General features: G+C 46.1%; 1 long non-coding RNA gene across 1 annotated transcript in view; it reads right to left on the reverse strand.

Moving 5' to 3' along the window:
* Positions 1 to 1,300: 1,300 nt before the first annotated feature.
* LOC127468767 (uncharacterized) overlaps positions 1,301 to 18,865 on the reverse strand; it is a 43,419-nt gene continuing 25,854 nt past the window's right edge. The window contains exon 4 of the long non-coding RNA XR_007903671.1: positions 1,301 to 1,311. This is a non-coding gene — a long non-coding RNA (uncharacterized LOC127468767). The remainder of the gene's footprint in view (positions 1,312 to 18,865) is intronic.

Here is an 18,865-nt window from a genome sequence, read left to right on the forward strand (position 1 = left end):
TGGCTTTGCAACAGCGTTTCACACTCTTGGGCGATGGTCCAGCACTCTCATGTCCGGTCATTGGCACCGTGCAGAGTCACAATGACCACAAACCCTGCACAGATCTGATAGAAACATCCAGTGTTATCCCTGCTCATTCCAAAGGCTCGCCATGGGCCCTATCCCAGGTCTGGTGCTGCTCAAACAGGGCCTCCGCATCACCACAGTTCTGCAGAGTTTGATTTCACTGCTGGCAAAAGAGGATAAAGAGATGGGCCACGAATTCAGTGCTGCTTTTCCTTTTTTTTTTTTTTTTTAATGGATGTTGCTCGGCATTGCTGGAGAATTACGGTTGTGAGGCAGCAGTTCTGGAGTTAAGAGTGGATTTTTCTTTCAGCCTAATGCCTGGGACATACCATAGGCAGATTTTACCTACCTGAGCATCCTCTCAAAAACAAATGGGACCCAACCTCTCCACAAAGCCTTGGATGGGTGGGTGTCTGGGTGTAGGATCACCTCACAGTGCTCATTTCCCTCAGGGTCAAACCCATGCATTTTTCCTTCTTTTATGAAGAAAAATATTAAAATACTCTGAGAAAACAGATTTTTTTGCATTGCAAAATCATACAATTCTGAGAAAACCCTGGGCCTTCAGACCATTTGTTTGAAGAGGCCAGAGTTATATGAGAAAACAAAAATCTCTCTAGGAAGTCAGGAAGCGTATTTGTAATTGCAAATCTCTTGATGTCCAATATTTATTTCTGCAATGTTTTCGATGGCCCAAGTGGGCAACTTTCTCTTCTCAGTAATGGTGTGTAGGTTATCTGTTTTAGGTATGTAAGAGGTGATCATTTTTGAAGACAGCAACCAGTCCAATTCCAAAATTTGACCACTTTGCTGAAAGGTGGGAAATTTAAATGGAGCAAAAAAAAGTGCAAAGAAACTCTTAGCACTCTAGTTTCTGCATTATTATCTCAGATCGGACCATGCTTCTAAAGGAGTTTAACCTCCTTGATGCTCTGATTTACTGAAAGAAAATAAGCAAAAACAGTGAGTGGAGGAAGGGGAATGGGAATACACATGTAGCCTAAGGCAAAAGGAAAAGGAGCTCTTCTAGGGGAGTGGGGGACACCAGGGGCCTAAAGAAGGATATGGGAGGAGCTGTGAGAAAAGTCCATGAAACGGGAATGAGAGGTGTAACGTTCAGAAAGCTTGTGTGAGAAACGGGGGAGGGAAAATCCCTGGAGTGTGCGTTGTTTGGCCCTCAGGAACTACAAACACCGACTTCCCATCCATCTGCCGAGCAGCGACAACGTGCTGAACTGAAGTCATCTGGCTGGAGGTTTCCGTGGTCTGGCGTTCTCCAAATGTTCAGTCACGGCTCCGGGGTGCCAGGCTCTCGTTTTTAACCTGCTGACGTGCTCGGCTGGGCAATTACCCGAGGAGATGTTCTGCTCTGCAGGATCTACAGAGTGCGCTCTGGCAGATTGGTGCTTTAGTAATTGTACCCCATCCGTTTTGTTCTGGTTTCCCTTTCTTCACGAAGGCAAGTACCCCACAGGACTGCACAAAGGCCTTTTGCTCTCCACGATGAGCCTTAGACTTTGTAGTTCTTGTTGCCCAAATGCGTAGCTGGGCTCAGAGCTACCAGAGGCCACTTCCAGAGCGTCTGGGAGGGAGATTCTCACTCTCAGAGGTTTCCAAGAACGGATGTTGGGTAACACAGGGCAGTTGAGCAGGTTGTGGTTTACAGCAGATTGTTTGGTGAGCAAGCTGAGCTTGGGCAGTCGGCTTTGCCTTTAGCTGGGAGAGGCACTTAAAACAATGACTGTTGTAATGTTTCCTTTCCCAGAGTAATGAGAAAGATGGGGCAAAGCTCTGACTTTTGGATGTGTAACTGGAGCGGTTCTGAGGTCTTGGTTCATACCTGTGTTTGAATAAAAGCATGCCTCCAAAGCATTTCAGTGGCCCAGCTGTTCATGGCCCATGGCATCCCAGAGACTGGCAAGTCTTCTCACAGCCATATTTTTAAGACACATCCTTAAAATAGCTGAAATTACTTGTAACAGGGAGTGCTCAGCCTACCAAGCACATATAAGCAAATATTTGCAATAACTGGCCCAGTGTTTGCACAGCACCAAGCACATTGCCTGGACTCCATAAATAATAATACTTGGCACTCACAGAATGGTTTCCATTTTCAAAGCACTTTAGTCATAACCCTTGACACCTATATGGCCTTTTACATCTTTACAAGAATTAATTAATCCTCACAATGCCCTGTGAGGTAGGTATGCACTGCAATAATAACAATAACAACAATTAATAATTCATGCACTCTACTCAAAAATCACTTCAGGGATTAAAATGCATCTGTAATACTTGGGGTTTATTAACATTTTCCAGCAAATAATAAAACCCATGGTATTGTGTTAAATCTATATAATATCCTTCCATAAATCTTCTGCAGATCGAGGCGAGACTGAAGGTCCAGTGAGGCACCAGTACATCAGCGGGAAGTGTATGACCGACTCCAGGAAAGTTCAAGCCCAGTCCACACGTAATCCAGGTGCCAGAATGGAACTTGCCATGCACGGCAGTGCGTAAATAAATACCAGCGAGGCAGGAAGGCTCTTTGTTCATTTTTAGCTCTTGTTTATGCAGAGGACTCCCCCAGGTTGGGCATGCATGACCCCATCCTACACAAACACAGCACCAAGAAAGTGCAGGCGCTTACTGGGTGAGAAAGGGCAGTGACTCAGCACCGTGTTGAGCAACAGGGACAGTGGGGAGGAGCCTGGACAGCACTAGGCAAACACTTTCCCTCAACACTTTCCCTTGTAAAAATTACCATAGTGCCTTTGATATGCAGGCAAGCCCCAGTTAAACCTGATATTTAAACCAGCGGGACTTAAACCCTGTTGACTTAAATAGAAGAACCATCAGGCTCCCACGGGGGAGCTCCCGGGCTTGGCAGGGTGGAGGAGGGACTTGGGTGCTGGAATCGGGCTCCCCGAAATGGACGGTCCAGTTCCCCGCAAAGATGCTTTCCTCAGTTTGCATCCCAAAGTGGATTAACATAAACCACAAGGGCAGTTTAATCCTAATGAACAGGTACACACACACCCTAAGAATTCCACCGTGACTTCCCTGTGGCTGCAAGCAGGGAGCACTGAACAGTTAGGGCTGGTGGCCTTCATACTCTAAGACTTTATTTTTTCCCTTAATATGAGGCAGATATCAACTTAAAAAAACCAAACAAACAAACACCAAACCAAAACCAACCCACGCCTATAAACTATTTGTCTTTGTATTGTGCTGAGAAAGGAAATGGAGGTTTCACCAATTTGAAAGCACTGGTTTTATTCTTTTTGAGTCTGCTGACAATGACTGCAGAAGATGACATGCTGGAAAAGGGTTTCTTTCTGAGTATGGAGCATTTTCTGCCCATACCTTAATGTAAAAATTCATCAGTAACTGAACTGTGGACATATATGGTAAAAAATGTTTAACATTAGTCATTAGCATACCTGTAGCACTAGTTTTTATCAGATGCTTTAAAGTATACACACAGAGATAAAGTTGTAGAACTCCATAAGGCAGGGAGGAGTCAATCTCAAAACAATCATCTCATTGATACACTTACCAGATCGATCTCAGAGGCTTCTGCTTCCCAGAATAAACAGCAAGAGCAGAGGCACGGCATGACCAGGTGAATAGTCCCTCATTCATAGGCAGCTGATGGACTGTGTGATCCAAAGCCATGAAGTGGCTCTTTCAGAAGTTTCAGGACACAAGTTATGCTGCTCAGAGCACGTTTTGCCCTACATTGGTGTTGAGGCACAAGAACCTGTCAGCGTCTCCCTGGCGTACAGAGCTCCAACAGGGCACGGGCTGCTCGCCTCGGCCCTTCTGCACAGGGCCAATCTCACATTTCTAATTTTAAAAGCTACCAACAGGCCCCCAAAAACAGAGGGGGTGGGGATACTTACCAAACCGAGCCACTGGCCTTACTGTGTTATTACTGCTGACCTCCCAGCTAGAGGCCCAGCATTCCCTGAAGGCTTTTTAAGAGGAACACAAATGTGTGTGTGAATGTGTTGTACCAAGGAGAGCTTCCGGATCAGTGCCAGAGGAAAGGATTTTTAAAGGAAAAGTGGAAGAAACAGAGAAGAGATGCCTGCTGCTTGAGCCCCTTCAAGCGAGGGCTCCTGCACGTTGGCTTCCTGCAGGGAAGCAGCTGCTCCCACCTGGGCACATTGTCCTCTTTTTTTTTTTTGAGAAGAAAACCAGTGGGTTTGTTGCTGCTGTCCCAGGGCCTCTCTGCCCACAGAGGGCTGATACTGAGGGCAAAGGATGCCACTGTCCCTCCCCTGGCTCCCACAGTGGGTCCTGGCACAAGAGGGAGAACGAAATAAAAGCTGAATATCATCCCTTGCTACCCAGAATCCTGCCCCAGGAGGATTGGTGGATATTTCACACAAGAAGGGGAGAAAAATGAGCGAACAACACAGAAAGATGCTGACACAGACCTGACTCTGGAAAGTGGCACTGACTGACCTCAGCAGGTTTAGTTATCACAGGTGCAGCACTGTAGCTTTAGCTGAACTGGGGTTGTTGGAGGCATAGGAACACATTTATGTTTTGGCTTTAATCACTAATGATTGTTTTAATTTTTTCTTTTTTTTTCTTTTTTTTTAATTGCATATGAAAATATCCACATTAAGATGGAAAGAAAATGTTACTTCTCAAACAGAAATACTGAAGGGGTCCCTGTTAACTCTGTGGTTATGGCAAAGCTCCCTTCACAGCTGGGTTGTAACTCAGATGTTACATTCTACAGTGGCTGAGCAAATCCAAACCTGTTTTATTTTAACATGGTTACGAAAAAGGGTGTGTACCAGCTGCTCTCACACACCTCTGAAGTTTCAAGCAAGACATATCTGGCCCGCATAGGAGATCAAACAGATTATCTCACAGGGCCAGGATGTGGCTGCAAAAAAATTCAGTCTTGTAAGCGTCATAGTGATTCATAATATAATCTACATTACTCGGTATAATTACTGCAGAGTAAATAAAGGCACAAGTACAAAAGGTATAATATTTATTATTTACCTTGATTTCTGTCACATACTAATTTAATATTTCCTGTCAGCTCAAGAATCCAGCCAACCTGAAGAAGATTTCTCTTTCTTGCCCATGTTAAATCCTGCTTTCTTTTTCATTATACTGACATTGTTTCGTTTTTTATGTGAGGGGAGGACAGAGCCAGGACTGATTTGCTCCATAATCAGAGTCCTGAAAGACTCCTCATGTGGCCTTCAGCAAGCTGTTTATTATCAGGGCATGAGCTTCCATCTATAAAAAGAGAGGACTAACACAGCTACTAATGGTGATTATATTATTGTTAACACATAATTATCTATCTCACAAGTAAATTGGGAGGGTAAATTAGTGTTTATGGAGTATTTTAAAAGATGATGATAATATTATTTATTTGAGGGGTATACTTTATGTCTTGAGGACAGCAGTTGTTGAAAACCACCTTCTAATTAGGTTTTGCTAATGATGGTGTCAAAAAGGTGTAGAAAAAACATAAGTAGGTACACTCGAAAGACCCTGGTTTTGTTTCTCATATTATTTGCATCAGCTGATTTCCTGCAGACAGATATGCTATATCCATTTATACAAGATGTTAAACGTTGTTTTCTGGCATATTAAGCATAAAACGAACGAAGTAGATGGCAGTGCCAAAGCACACCCTGCAGTGTGTTATTAGACAACTTGCTCCGGTGATTAAAGCCCTTGAAGTCAATAGAGGTTTTGCAGTTGTTGGGTTGTTTTTGTTTCCCCACCCCGCTGGGCAAGGATTTCATCCTGGATCTCCAGCCTTGTCTTTCACTGCACATTGCTTATGTGCTTAGCACTCAATTAAAGTACGCCCGGGATTTATTCCACACAATCCCTTAGTGAGAGGGTGACTGCAGGTACTCAGAAGGAGCAGCACAAGTCCAGCCAGAAGGATGACTTCCCCGGGGCCTCCCGTATTTCCCCCCCTTTTTTTTTTTTGTCGATTTTCTACATTTCTTTGAACATCCACTTCTTTCAGTTTTATTCTTGAGGACCTCTGATAACGTATCAAACTTCCCCAAGCTGGCTGTAATCTTCACCCCCTCCGACATGCACCACCACGACAGTAACTGTGACTGGCTGCAGCAGATTAAGCAGCATATTTCCACAAAACATTTCCAAAATGAGACCAAATTTTGTGAGCTGTGCAAGCATCCTTTGTAACATTCCGAGCAGGTACATAAAACACTTCAGGGTATATAGAGAAAGAGAGATTTGACTGGGTAGAGCAGTGTATTAGAAACAGCTCTCCATCTTTCACGGTGCTAGATGTGTGCCATAACATGAGACCGAAAAACACACACACAGAAAAAAAAAAGGGACAGAAAAAAACCCCAAATCTCACAGTGGAAGAATGAACTGAGAATTATTTCCTCAGCTGAGCCAATATTTCCTACAACACGGCTTTCTGTGAGTCAGCCTTTTTGTGCCACAGAACTTAAAATAGCAAAAGTGAGATAACAGTAGGCTGGTTGGAAATAGAAATTTTCAAGGGATGCAAAAAAAAAAAAAAGCCACAGAAAAACCAACTTTGGGACCTAGAGAGTGGTGATGAGCATAATAGTGATCTGATGGTAATAGATTATTGTAAGAATATCTCAAATAATCCTAAAAAACAAAGGTGACACTTATCTGAGATTGTAAAACATGGAAAATCCCAAGTATGCAGGAAGCCCACCCAACCCTCCTGCAGCACCGAGGGCAGAAAGCACAGCTCCCTGACTCCTTTCTTTCTCCCTCTCCAATAAGCAGGAGTGGTTTCATCCCAACCCCAGCACCTCCTTTAATTTTGCGTACACTGCTGAGAAGCCCTGGGCCAGCAGAGAGAAACCTCAGGCAAATTCCACACTGATTTCACATAGTTCAGGACATAGCTTAATAAATATACACAGAACAGGAGAGAGAATATTTCTAGAGGCAGAGTCAAGCAGGGGGTGGGCTAGCAGTTAGGCAGACTCGTTGGCCACATCCCAGCCTTTGGTGGTTCTTTGAGGGCTGCCAGAAACAAGTCTAAAGCCCTGAAGAAATGCATCTCCCACCAAACCCATCAAGTTCCCTATTTGCTTACCTGATGTAACTGCACCCACAAAGAAGAGTTCCCACTGGGAGCAAAGAATCACACACACGCTGGTAATTCTGCTCCATCAACTAGATGTGAATAGCACGAGAAGGGGTGGAGCCCCACTGTGGCCTGTATGAAAATTAAGATCATTATTAAAATGCACCTAAAAATGAAAAAGGCACGCCATGCACCTCAGTTTTTTGACAGAGTTGGGGTTGTGTCTTTCCTCACTTGCCTAATGAAGTCTCCTCTTCAAGCACTTGTCCACCTCAGATTTCCTCCACTTGCTCATGGTCCATGTGTATAATTGCCTCCGTTCCCCTATATTTAGGTTCAAAATCTAACATTTGTTAACTTAATTGGCCATGAGGCATTTTGCAAAGTGGCCCCACACAGGTCCATGGGATTTATCTTTTCATTTCTTCCCATAAAATGCAGATCCTGTTCTGCAAGGCGCCGGGCAGGAGCATCTGCGCCAGATGTGTAATGTAAGCAGAGCAAGCAGAGGGACTGCTTGGATACTGCCTGGATTTACACAGCAGGTTATTTTTGAAGCTGAGAGCAAAACCTCCATCTCCTGAGCCTGGCTGGGGAAGGTTCACCCTGGCCAGGGTTCCTGTGCAAGCACCTTCTTCCCCTTCATCGCTCAGGAATTTTTGTTTTAAAAAGTCTACGAGGACATAAAAAACTTTTCATTTCCCACATCCTGTCATTAAGCAGCTTTACTGCAAACAATGAATGATGACAAACCAAAGCAACAGTTTTAACTGAAGCAGGATTACACTTGGCATCACTATTTGTTATGTGGCTTACTGGACAGCAAGACAAATGTGTACTTCTGCTGCCCTTTCTTGCTGCCAGCTCTGTCCCTTATTAATACATAATGGCACTACTGGAGAGAACACTGTAGCAAAAACAGCTGCACTATGAGACCCCAAAAATCAAATGATATCTGGGCCAGCAAGGGCTGGTGGTCTCCAGTTTTGGATGAGACTCTTGCTTCCTCTAGGCTGGGTTCTCACCTCTGGCACTGACCCAGCACTATCTGATGCTGACGCTTCAGCAGGAAGGAAAAGATTGGACAAGCCTTCTGGTCCATGGTGTCCTCATATATACACAGGGAGACAGCTGTCTTGCCCTGGGGGGATCAGCTCACTAGAGAATTTTAACTAAAATCCTGCCTCGTTACATTGCATTATTCGCCACCGAGTAAGGTGAAAACATAACCAACCCACGCCTGATTAATTATCAGACAGTACTTGGAGAGGTTTAAGTAATATCACACTTTGCTCATGCATCCTCCAAAGCCTTGCTGGCAATGATGATACATGGCTGTTAGCAGAGATGCCATTTAGAAACTGGAGGTATGAAAATATTCGCTGAGGATGCTGCCAGCTTTACACAAGTGGATGTGAATGTATAATCACATTACTGTGCACCAACGTGGTACTTCTGAAACAAGAGGCTCAAGTTGCTGTACCCAGCAGGGCAGAGAGCTCCCACCCGGGCAGGAGGCTGTGGAGGGATGGCAGCCCCCGTGCAGTGAGCATGAGCCCCTCGAGGAGCTCAGTCCAGCCCACAGAGCTGGTCGGGCTGCAGGTAGGACCCTGCTCACACCACCTCCTCCCCAGCACAGCCCCAGGCTGGCACCCAGGACCCCTCCCGATGTCCCAGCTCATGGTCTGGGACAGACAATGCGCATACAAAGTGACATTTAGCAACGTTTGCTTGGAGTCATTCTCAGGTCCTTCTGGGCCATCTTTCCCTGCAAACACAAGGCCCATTCAGCCCAGGTCAGATCCGCAGGCTATCAGGAGTCAATGGGATCATTCATGTTCCGAATCGCCCGCACACTCAAGTTGTTCCTTTGGCAGTGGCCCGGTCTGACACTGCCCTGCGCTTCCAGCCCCCGTCCTTTCAGCATTCACACTGTTCCACCTCACTGAGGTCCACAGGGCTTGGGTAAACATAAATAATGGCAACATTACGGCCCTATTTCACGTCCAAGATTGCAAATGGTATTTCTATTTACTATTGAGCATCTCTTTATTCATCAAATGCATTAGAAAATCCATTAAAGAGGAAATTAGGGATCTAATGACCTGCACCATCATTCAAACCCGGTGCTTCAGATACAGGCATAGAATGTAGTTCAGCGCTTGCATCTCCTCCTGGCCGATGACTCACTGGAGGTGGGAGCAGTGCGATGAGACAGCCTTACTCACCCTCCACGCCGGGAACAGGCTGGCAGCACATACGGTGTGGGGATGAGCACAGATGCCCAGCGGGCAGGGGAGACCGTGGGGCTGTGCCAGGGGCAGAGTGGGAGGAGGGTGAGGGCAGAGAGGGCAGTGAGGGCAGAGAGGACAGTGAAGACACTGAGGGCAGCGAGGGCAGCTGACTGCCCACTCACAACCGTGCTGCTGGGAACTGAGGTGGCTGCAAAGGAAGAGATGGCATGGATGGCTGTGGCATGGCTATATGCGTGTGTGTGTAGAATGCAAATATTTAGAAAATAGGAGTGAACTGCAGCAGACCTGCCTTGTAGCTCTGTTGGTGCTGCAGGTGCAGCAGGGACAGTGACTTACCTGTGGCTCTGCAGGGAGTCACTACTCAAGGGCAAGATGACAACAGCAAGTGGCACTTCACTGTAGCCAGACCTGAGGTTTAAGCAGCAGCTCCACTGACCTCCCGCAGCAGCTGTGAGTTGGCATATCCCCAGATCCTTCATGTTCTGCCATCACAGCACTACAGCAAGGGCAGCTTTTCTGATAGGACTTTCCATTCCAAATCTCCTTCTAACAGCTGACAGCAGCCAGGCTTTGCAATCTTAAATTTGCAGTGTGCTCCATAAATTGTTTGAGTGCCAGTGTTGTATATATAAATCTATATGTGAACTGTGTCTTTGTGCTGCTCCACTTCATTAAACAAGCTGAACAATTCAGTAGCTGGTTTTATGCCTCCAGGCACTTGGGTCATCTCTGATTTTTACTCATCTCAGAGTTCATGTTTGCAATGAATGGCTTCTCTCCCTGGCAGGACAACAAGATAAAGCAAATGATAAAATCTTTCCCACCAGCATGGAGCAGGGAAGAGGCAGAGCTGGAACTCCCCTTGCATCGCATCTCTCCTTTTGCCAGCCTCTGCATCTGGGGAGATTTGCACCATCCCCAAATCTCCACCCTTAGTTTAGTGTGACAGCAGAAACCAAGACAGAATTTGGCACCCCTGAACATTGCTACATCCTTCATTCCCCTTCCAGAAGTATAACAAAGTCCTTTTCTCCCTTGGCTGCACAGCAGCAGTGTTTGCTTCTCCCCCACCCCAGCAAGGAAGATTTTGCAGCCTTTAAATGAACTGAAAAGATCTCGACCAGGAACTCAGCTCAGCAGCTTAGAGCCTGTCAGACATCGCATTCCCATCGCTTTCAACTGGGTCTGTGACTGTTTTGCAAGTGACTAACACAGAGCTGCAAAAGATTTAAAGCTTTCTAATAAATGCCATGTCCCCCCTTCACTGCACGCAGACACACACACACACTGCATTATTCTAATGCCCTGCTAAGCTTTCTAACTCCTTCTTACATCACACGACACAATCAGCCATTTGGCCCTGAGTCAGTGTTTCCATGAAGCAGAGTCAGTGTAAAAAGCTTTCAAGGCACTGGGATTGTTTTTGCTTCTGTAATGCTTTAAAAATGCTATATCTTGGGACCAAAGACTATTCAGTGAAAACACGGCATTTCTGGACGCCTTTCAGTTCTTGCATCAGAAATGCTGGCGCTGGGAACCAAATTGTTCCCATATTTGAGCTCGGTACCAAAACATCAAGTTTTTGTTTGTGGAGTTTATAAAAACAAACAACTACAGACCTGAATATATTAATCACAGGGAAATGGAAGCAGCCCAAGAGAAGTGTCTTAGCCCCCTTTGTACCTTAGACAAACAACAACAGGTCTCTGCTTACCCGTGGCCACGTTTTGGGCCATACCAGATGAAAGCAATTCGAATGGCTCATATGTGTGCTCAGGACTCAAGGCAGTATCAGTGCATGGCCGTGTGCTGGCCACCGTGGGCTGTGTGTGCAGACACACAGCTGCTGCTGGCTGTGCTCACCCAGGAACATGCCCAGGTAGCCTATACTTGGACTGCATATGGAAGAAATCTCCATTCATACAAGGTATCTGCCTGAGAGCTACCAGGTTTTCCAGCTTTGGCCACTCCTGGGGGGGCACATGAGCACACTGCCTGGCAGGCAATGCTGGCAAGCACACGAGTGCTCATCCCAAGTCCACTGGGATGTGAAATGCTAGAGCCCATACGTAACAAAATTCAGGGTGATTTAGATTAGATATTAGGAAACATTTCTTCACAGAAAGAGTTGAAAAGCATTGGAACAGACTGCCTGGGGAAGCTGTGGTATAATCATCCCTAGAAGTAAAAAAGTGGATATAGCACTTGAGGACATGTTTTAGTGATGAAAAAGGTGGTGGTGCTGCGTTGATGGTTGGACTTGATGATCTTATAAGTCTTTTCCAACCCTAATGATTCTATGAATCCCTCCACTGATTCTATGAATCCCTTTAGGGATCCCCTCCAGCTACTCTACAGGAATGCACTCCAGCTTCTCAGCACTTTCCAGCACCCTCTCCTTACCCATAACAACACTTAGCTGCCATCAAACGTGGTATGGGGACAGGGGTGACACACTGCCCATGTCATTTGACTACTGATACATGAATTTCTCATCCCTACTTATTACACATTATTACTCACTGCCCGTGTTTATTCTGCTTTCCAAGGAGAGGAGCAGTGGAAACGCTGTCGGACCAGCAGCAGGGAAAGCAGCACATGGGCATTTTGGTGTATTTATGCCCATTCTTAGCCATCCTCTTCCTTCTTCTGTTTTTAGAAGCCAGGGTGCAACTTTTGCACTGGTTACAAGGATTGCATGACACCAGTTGTGACTCCTGACAGGTTTAAAAGGACTGGTGAGGAAGGCTGTGGTTTGAATTTTAACAGGGAGCAGGAGCTGGTTACATATTGCTGGTTTGAGGGATGCTTAGGGAAGGACCAGGAGGTCTCTGTTCTCTGAAGTGATGCCTGTAGCCAGGAGGAACAATGTTTCCTGGAAAGAAGGTAGGTTTGTAACAGAAATCTTTAGAGACAGGCCTGCTGTCCACTGGAAATAGCAATTCTTTTCCTAAAAAAAATTCTTCCTTTTTCCTCATGGGGAGAGCTCCCAAACCCAACCTCATCACCATGATTGGGAACATCTTAATTCTCATTTGAAAGAGCATCCCTGGGTGACACAGGACCTTTGTCTTGGCCAACAAAACTGCCCAGTAAGAAAATCTCCCAATCAGAACTTTAAGCCTTGAGTTGAAAGTTTTTTGACCCCAAATCTTCAAGTTTCAATTTTTCAGTAAAAACTACATTCTTTGGCTTTTGAGTCAGTTTGTTTTGTTCTGCTTTTATTTGTTTGGTTGGGTGGTTTGGTTGTTTGGGATTGCTTATTTGTTTGTGTTTAAGTCCAGTAGAAAGGATGTTTAATAATTTCTGTTTCTCCTCAGGGTAGGGCTGAGCCATGTGCCATCTCTAAAAAAACAAATAATAGCCCCTGAGTTTACATCTAAAACACCTCTACATTTTTTGGTGGTTATTATTAAACGACAAGTTTTATCTGTCTCTTACCATCTCAGCACTAAGGGGGAAGTTGAGGAGTTTTCTAAGAACTTCTTAAACTGCCAGTGAAAACCAGCATTAGAGATAAACCACGATATCTGAAAATCAGAAAATAGCTTCTCTCCAGCTGTGTTATCAAGCAGCAGCACAGGGCTGTGAAGTGCATTTATTGTGCAGTGACTGGAGAAAAAAAATTAGGGAAAACACTGGGAAGTATGAGGCATGTTTTGGGCACCTATTGATGTCCCCAGCCTTCATCTGAGAGAGGAAAAAACCCCAAACTCTCAGATATATCAGGATTTCTCCAGATTACCTGAATCTAAAATTGGAAGAGATTGAAAAGCTACATTTTTTTATTTTAAAGCAATGTCTATCAGAATTCATAGAAGAGCACATGACTATTTCCAGGGGACATCAGGGACCAGCTGTCCACCTACTCAAGGAGGTCAGCCCTGTGGTCACTGTGTGCAGCACAGCAACCCTGATAGTGTTTTCACTGATAATTTCCATGTATATAGAATCATAGAATCATTTAGGTTGGAAAAGACCTCTAAGATCATCAAAGGACCTTTAAGATCATCTAGATCCAACCCCCCTTGCCATGGGCAGGGACACCTTCCACTAGACCAGGTTGCTCAAAGCTCCATCCAATGTGGCCTTGGACACCTCCAGGGATGGGGTAGCCACACCTTCTCTGGGCAACCTGTGCCAGGGCCTCAACACCCTCCCCCTGGACTACTGAAAAAAATCTTGGGAAGGATAAACATTGGACCCCAATTCAGCCCTAACTGGGCACATGTTATGTGTGGAGACAAAGCAGTCAAAGTTTTACATAAACCTGTAAAAGCCGTTTCCAGCCCTGGCAGCCCAGAGAAAGACAAAAGGTTCAAGCACCACATTTAACAGCAGCCTGAGCCCGTGATTACCCAAAAATGCTTTGGAGGGAGGCTGAACTAAAGTGGTGAAGGAACAGCAACCCTGTATTGCCAGCAGTGCAGGGGGAGGCTCTGGCTCCGACCCAGCTGTCCTTTGTCCTCCAGAGAGGAAAACACAGCCAGATTTCAGTGGGGGGTTAAAGAAAGGTTTGATGAGAAGGCACAATCTTCACAAAATCACAGAATCATCAAGGTTGGAATAGACTTTTAAGATCGTTGAGTCCAACCATTAACCCAGACCACCCTAATCACCCCTAAACCATATCCCAAGTGCCACATCCAGACATCTCTTGAACAGTTCCAGAGACAGTGACTGCACCACCTCCCTGGACAATTTATTCCAATATCTGACCGCTATTATAGTGAAAAAAATGTTTCTAATACCTAATCTGAACCACCTCCTCTAGTGGAAATTTTTTTCTAACCCCCAGCCTAAGGTTTAGCACAAGGGTGGAAAGTGTAGGCAGGGACTGTGGTGAGAGCTTTTTGGGAAACACTGCTGAGAGAGAAGCTGTATTTATTTTAGTGGAGTTAGTTTGGAGCTACAGTAGGATAAATGACTCTAAGACCTAGTTTAGATGTTAAAGGAAATGTATCTGACACTGACTTCAATACACTAATTCCAGATTTATATTACACTGAGCTTAGAGCCAGTGAATACACAACACAGTGATAATTATAGAGAGCAATATAGAAAAACAAATCACCGTATTAAGAGAAACAAATAGATCCTGGAAAAGTGCCATGTTTTTAAACTGGGCCACAGTGACTCGGGCTGGTTGGTGCCTATTAGATCATCCTCATGTCCAGGCATTTGGTTTCTATATCTTAATCATATTGAGAGGCTCAGGCAGACGAAAGAAAAAGCAATTATCTTTCCCTTAAGAGAATGGAGTGTTTAAATAATAATAATAAGAAAGAAAGAATGCTGGGCCAAATAAAAACCACAGCAAAATCAAGGGAAAGGCAGATTTGATCCGACATGACTTTCTCAGGCTTTCAGAGAGCATTTTCTCCTGCACTGCAAATCTCCCTCCCCCCGCCTCCCCAGTCCACACAAAGCGAGAAGTTAAAGGTAAACATCTGTTTCTGCTTGCTAACCTTTCTTTCTTTCCTTAGGAGGCTCTTACTGCTGACAAGGGCACTGCACATATTTCACTCCGAAAGATCAAGCGAGGATAAAGGGAGCGGTTTCCTGCTCCTAAAAGCTGCCCGTGCCAGCACGGTCATGCTGCTTAAGCACGGCCCTTCGTCATCGCCTGCATGAATGAAAAGCCAAGGCAGCCCTGGGATGCAGTGGGAAAGATCTCTTATAAATCAGGACAGCGAGCTGACCTCTGGCTCTGACATTGCCACGCCACCATTTTTGGCCTGTTTGTCATCACTTGGTCCTCTGGGCATGGTCTCTGCGAGCCACAGTGGGGAGAAGGCGTGGGAGCAGAAGGAATTCCCCTGAGAAAGGGTTCTTGCCCTGCACACAGCAACACATCACTCCCCAGCCTGGCTGCATCCCTCCTGCCCCTGCGGCCCCTCACCAGGGGCTCCAGTGCCGCCCCCTCTGAGCTGCTCCCCAGGCCCTGCATCGCCCAGTTATGCAATGCCAAGTGACATTTTATTTAAGCTGTTTCAGAGGAGCAGAAAGAAAAGATGCTTTCCAAACGCCCTCAAGCCATACCCTATCCATCCCTATTTTTCATCTCCAGCAGCGGAACGCAGCAAGTGTCCCTCTCTCTGCCTGTGCAGACCCCGTGCCCCCACCCCATCGCCCTCCTTCCTGCGGCTCCCGCTGACCCAGCACACCCCTCGCCCTCCGAAACGTTGGGAGAGATGAGATCATCCAGAGCAGCTCGTAAGACAAACATCCTGACAGCCCTCACTAACATTTTCCACAGGTTTCTCATGCTCCATTAGCTCTTGCGAGATCGTATCGAGGGGCGGTCGCCATAATTAATGGCTTGTGTACTTTTGCACACGAGGGTTCTTATAACCCCCTCCCTGCTCCTCTCTAAACAGAGTCAAAATCACCGGCCCAAGGCAGTGGACGTGGTCAATCCATAGCCTGGCAATCACTTATAACCCCTTTTTTTGACAGATTTCCCTCTGTCCTCCCACCTATATGTATTACTTAAAAAAAAACCCCTGTGGCCTCCTCTCTTGTAAGGGGTGAGGTGTGAACAGAAGGGTATAAAATGAAGTCATAACTCAACTAAAAACTTTCATCTCAATAATTTGCCCACAAGGCTTGGGGACCAAGGAAAATAAACCCGAACTTTCTTGTTTGGATCTAACCCTTGCCTAGAGCTGTGCTGAGAGAGAAGTGATGGAGGGAAGAGGAGAGGGGCTTCCCTATGCAGACAGGGCTGAAAAGAGAAGGAGAAAGGTGAGGATCAGCACCTCTCCCTACCCCACAGCAGCATCTGACCACAACCTCAGCGCCTGCACATGCTTATGCTCCTGGTGGTAATAAAATCCTGGGGGGATGTTAACGGGCACATCAGCAGCACCAACAGACTCATCATTGCTGGCACCATGGTTCAGGAAAGCATCACTGATATTTACAGTGGAGTACAGTGGTGGTTTAAGCAGTATTTGAGTTCAGGAGCCATTACATTATAGTGAAATATGCACACTGTTGGTGGATGCTTAAAGAGCTGCTACACTGTGGCATAAACTCAGCATTAATTTTGGCTCCGTAGAGGAAATTGAAAATGGTGCCCTCGAAATCATTATGCTGAGTGAAATTCAGCAGCAGGGGAAAAGAGAGAGCCTGGAGGGAAATAAGAGAAAATTTACTTCAGGCAGGCAAAAGATCCTGTGGGACTCGCTCAGCCCAGGCCCAGGGATGCAGAGGAGACTGGGGGCAGCATGGTGGGATGTGTGGGGCTCCACTAAGCCTGTGCCTTAGTCCCAGCTGGTAGAAACCCTGAGAGCCCCTGGGGATGATGTTCCGCCTGTGAAGTATCATTTGCTCTAATTTTAGTCCTGTTTATGTAACATCTGTGGGGGGGTAATGTGCAATATTCCTGGAGGGGCTGTGCTAAGGACAAAGCCTGTGCCCCCACCCCTAGAGCAGGACTCCTGTCTGCCAGGTCCTTCTTCCCCAGGCACTGGGTGCAGGCAGCAGTTGAAAGGATGCTACCTGAGTCTTACAGGCTATATCCTGACAGGCATTATATGTATATAATCTCTAATATCTATAATATACATAAAAATTAAGAAGCCCACTTCAGCTGTCACCCCAAATATCTCCCCTGCTGACTCCACATGTCCTGAGCTCTCTGGAAAGAGCTGTGCAGAACCCAAATGACCAGTCCTGGTCTGTGGGAGCAAGGGATTCAAAGTCTGTTTGAATGAGCATCAGAAATAAGTGGGGTTTATTGAACTGAGATAAATTCTTGGATCTCATCCACGTAGAAAGGAAATGCTCAGAATTCATCTGAGATTTGACTCAGACCTGCCCTTTCAACCTCATATCCTGACATTACAACCTGTCTATAAAAAAAAATAAAAAAATCTCAAACCTCTGCTGGGGCTTCAACATATAGCAGAACTGAGCCCAGAAGAAGAGGAAACAGAAAACCAAAACCCTTGAATAGCTCCATGGGAACCACTGCTGGTGTGTGCTGTCCTTCTTTTTCTCTGGCTTAGGAGAGCAAAGCCCTGCAGCTGGAGCAGAGGCAAGGACCCCGCTCTACCTGGGCCCTGTGGGGCCACACGTCACAGGCATTAGTTGGACGATGACAGAGGAAGCAGCTGTTCTCTCTCCTCTAAAGCCTGTGATGAGCTGCAGGGATGGCTCCATCACAGCAGCACCCCTGATCCCGCCCAGCTCATCCCTACAGCTGTCAGGGTGCAGACCATGGAACAGTGCCAGCCAGGACAGGGACTCCCACACTGGAGGTGCAAGTCCCCACCAGCTTTTGGAGGAAACCTGGGAGCAATCAGGGGATTTTCTCATTCTCTCTCAGGATTTGCAGGAGCAGAGGTCTGGCTTGGTATGGCTCAGATTAGTTTTCATATATATAAAATTCTGCTGGCAACACAGCTGCCCTTTATTTAATGCAGATTGCTCGCGCTCCCCGGGTAGAGCAAGCATTACCTCACCAACTGGATGTGATTTCTCAGCTCCCTGCCTTCAATAAAAATTCTAACACCTGCAAACTTTTTAAACAAATTATGTATATTAGAGCAGAACCCCCCTACACGTTCTCCTGGACTAGCAGCCGCGCGTCTTGAAACCAAATCCTCTCCAAGACATCTGGTCGGCGCTGGTGTCGTTATTACAACCTCTCCCCCGCGGCGCCGGTGGCACAGAGCCCACGGACCTGCTCCACAAAGGCCACTCTGTAGCCAGGGCTCCCTCTGCCATGCTGAGCTCCCTGGGAACCTGATGGCTTTCAAGGGTGACTTAAAAAAATAATAAAAAAAAAAAATGTAAAAACCTCTGTTTGTAAATATGAAATGAAATGGGGGAAAGCGAAGGGTGAATCCTCGGCTCACTTCTGCTGGTGTGGATGTTGATGTTAGAGGCTGGAACACATCATGGAGGCTTTTATCATGGATCTGTGTACAGGGATACCAGGAAAAGTGTCCAGGCTGCAGAAACCATGGGGTAGGGGAAAACAGAGGTCTCCACCTTACATTTCTGGGTATAATCCTCTGAAAATCTGCTTTTCCTCCTCACCCCCAGCAATAAAAAGTGTACACTTGAGCTCCTGAGCAGCTGCTAAGAGCCAAGCATGTTTTCACCAGACCCAGTGCCCAGAATTGCTTAATTCAGGTGTGTGCAAACAGATTAGATAGAGCAGGTTCCAAGAAAAGGCTCGTTCATCTAAAGAAACTCAAACTTGTTTTCTTTTCGCCCAGACCTTTGGAGCACAATTTCCTTCCCAAGGATAACCTGAAAGAATGAGAAATGAGCTGCAAAGCCCCACATCTCCCCACTTCCCTGTGCAGCAGGAAAGCCCATGTGCAAACCTGATGAGCAACCTTTGTTCTGGTGACATTTCTAGCCCAGTCACTAGGTCAGAGAGAGCACGGGCAAGTTTAATTAAACATCCAGACTGTCTGGTGTT

This window comes from Manacus candei, unplaced genomic scaffold (genome assembly GCF_025592945.1).
Source record: "Manacus candei isolate 608988 ecotype Guabito, Panama unplaced genomic scaffold, ASM2559294v1 h1tg000015l, whole genome shotgun sequence".
In the NCBI taxonomy this organism is placed as follows: domain Eukaryota; kingdom Metazoa; phylum Chordata; class Aves; order Passeriformes; family Pipridae; genus Manacus; species Manacus candei.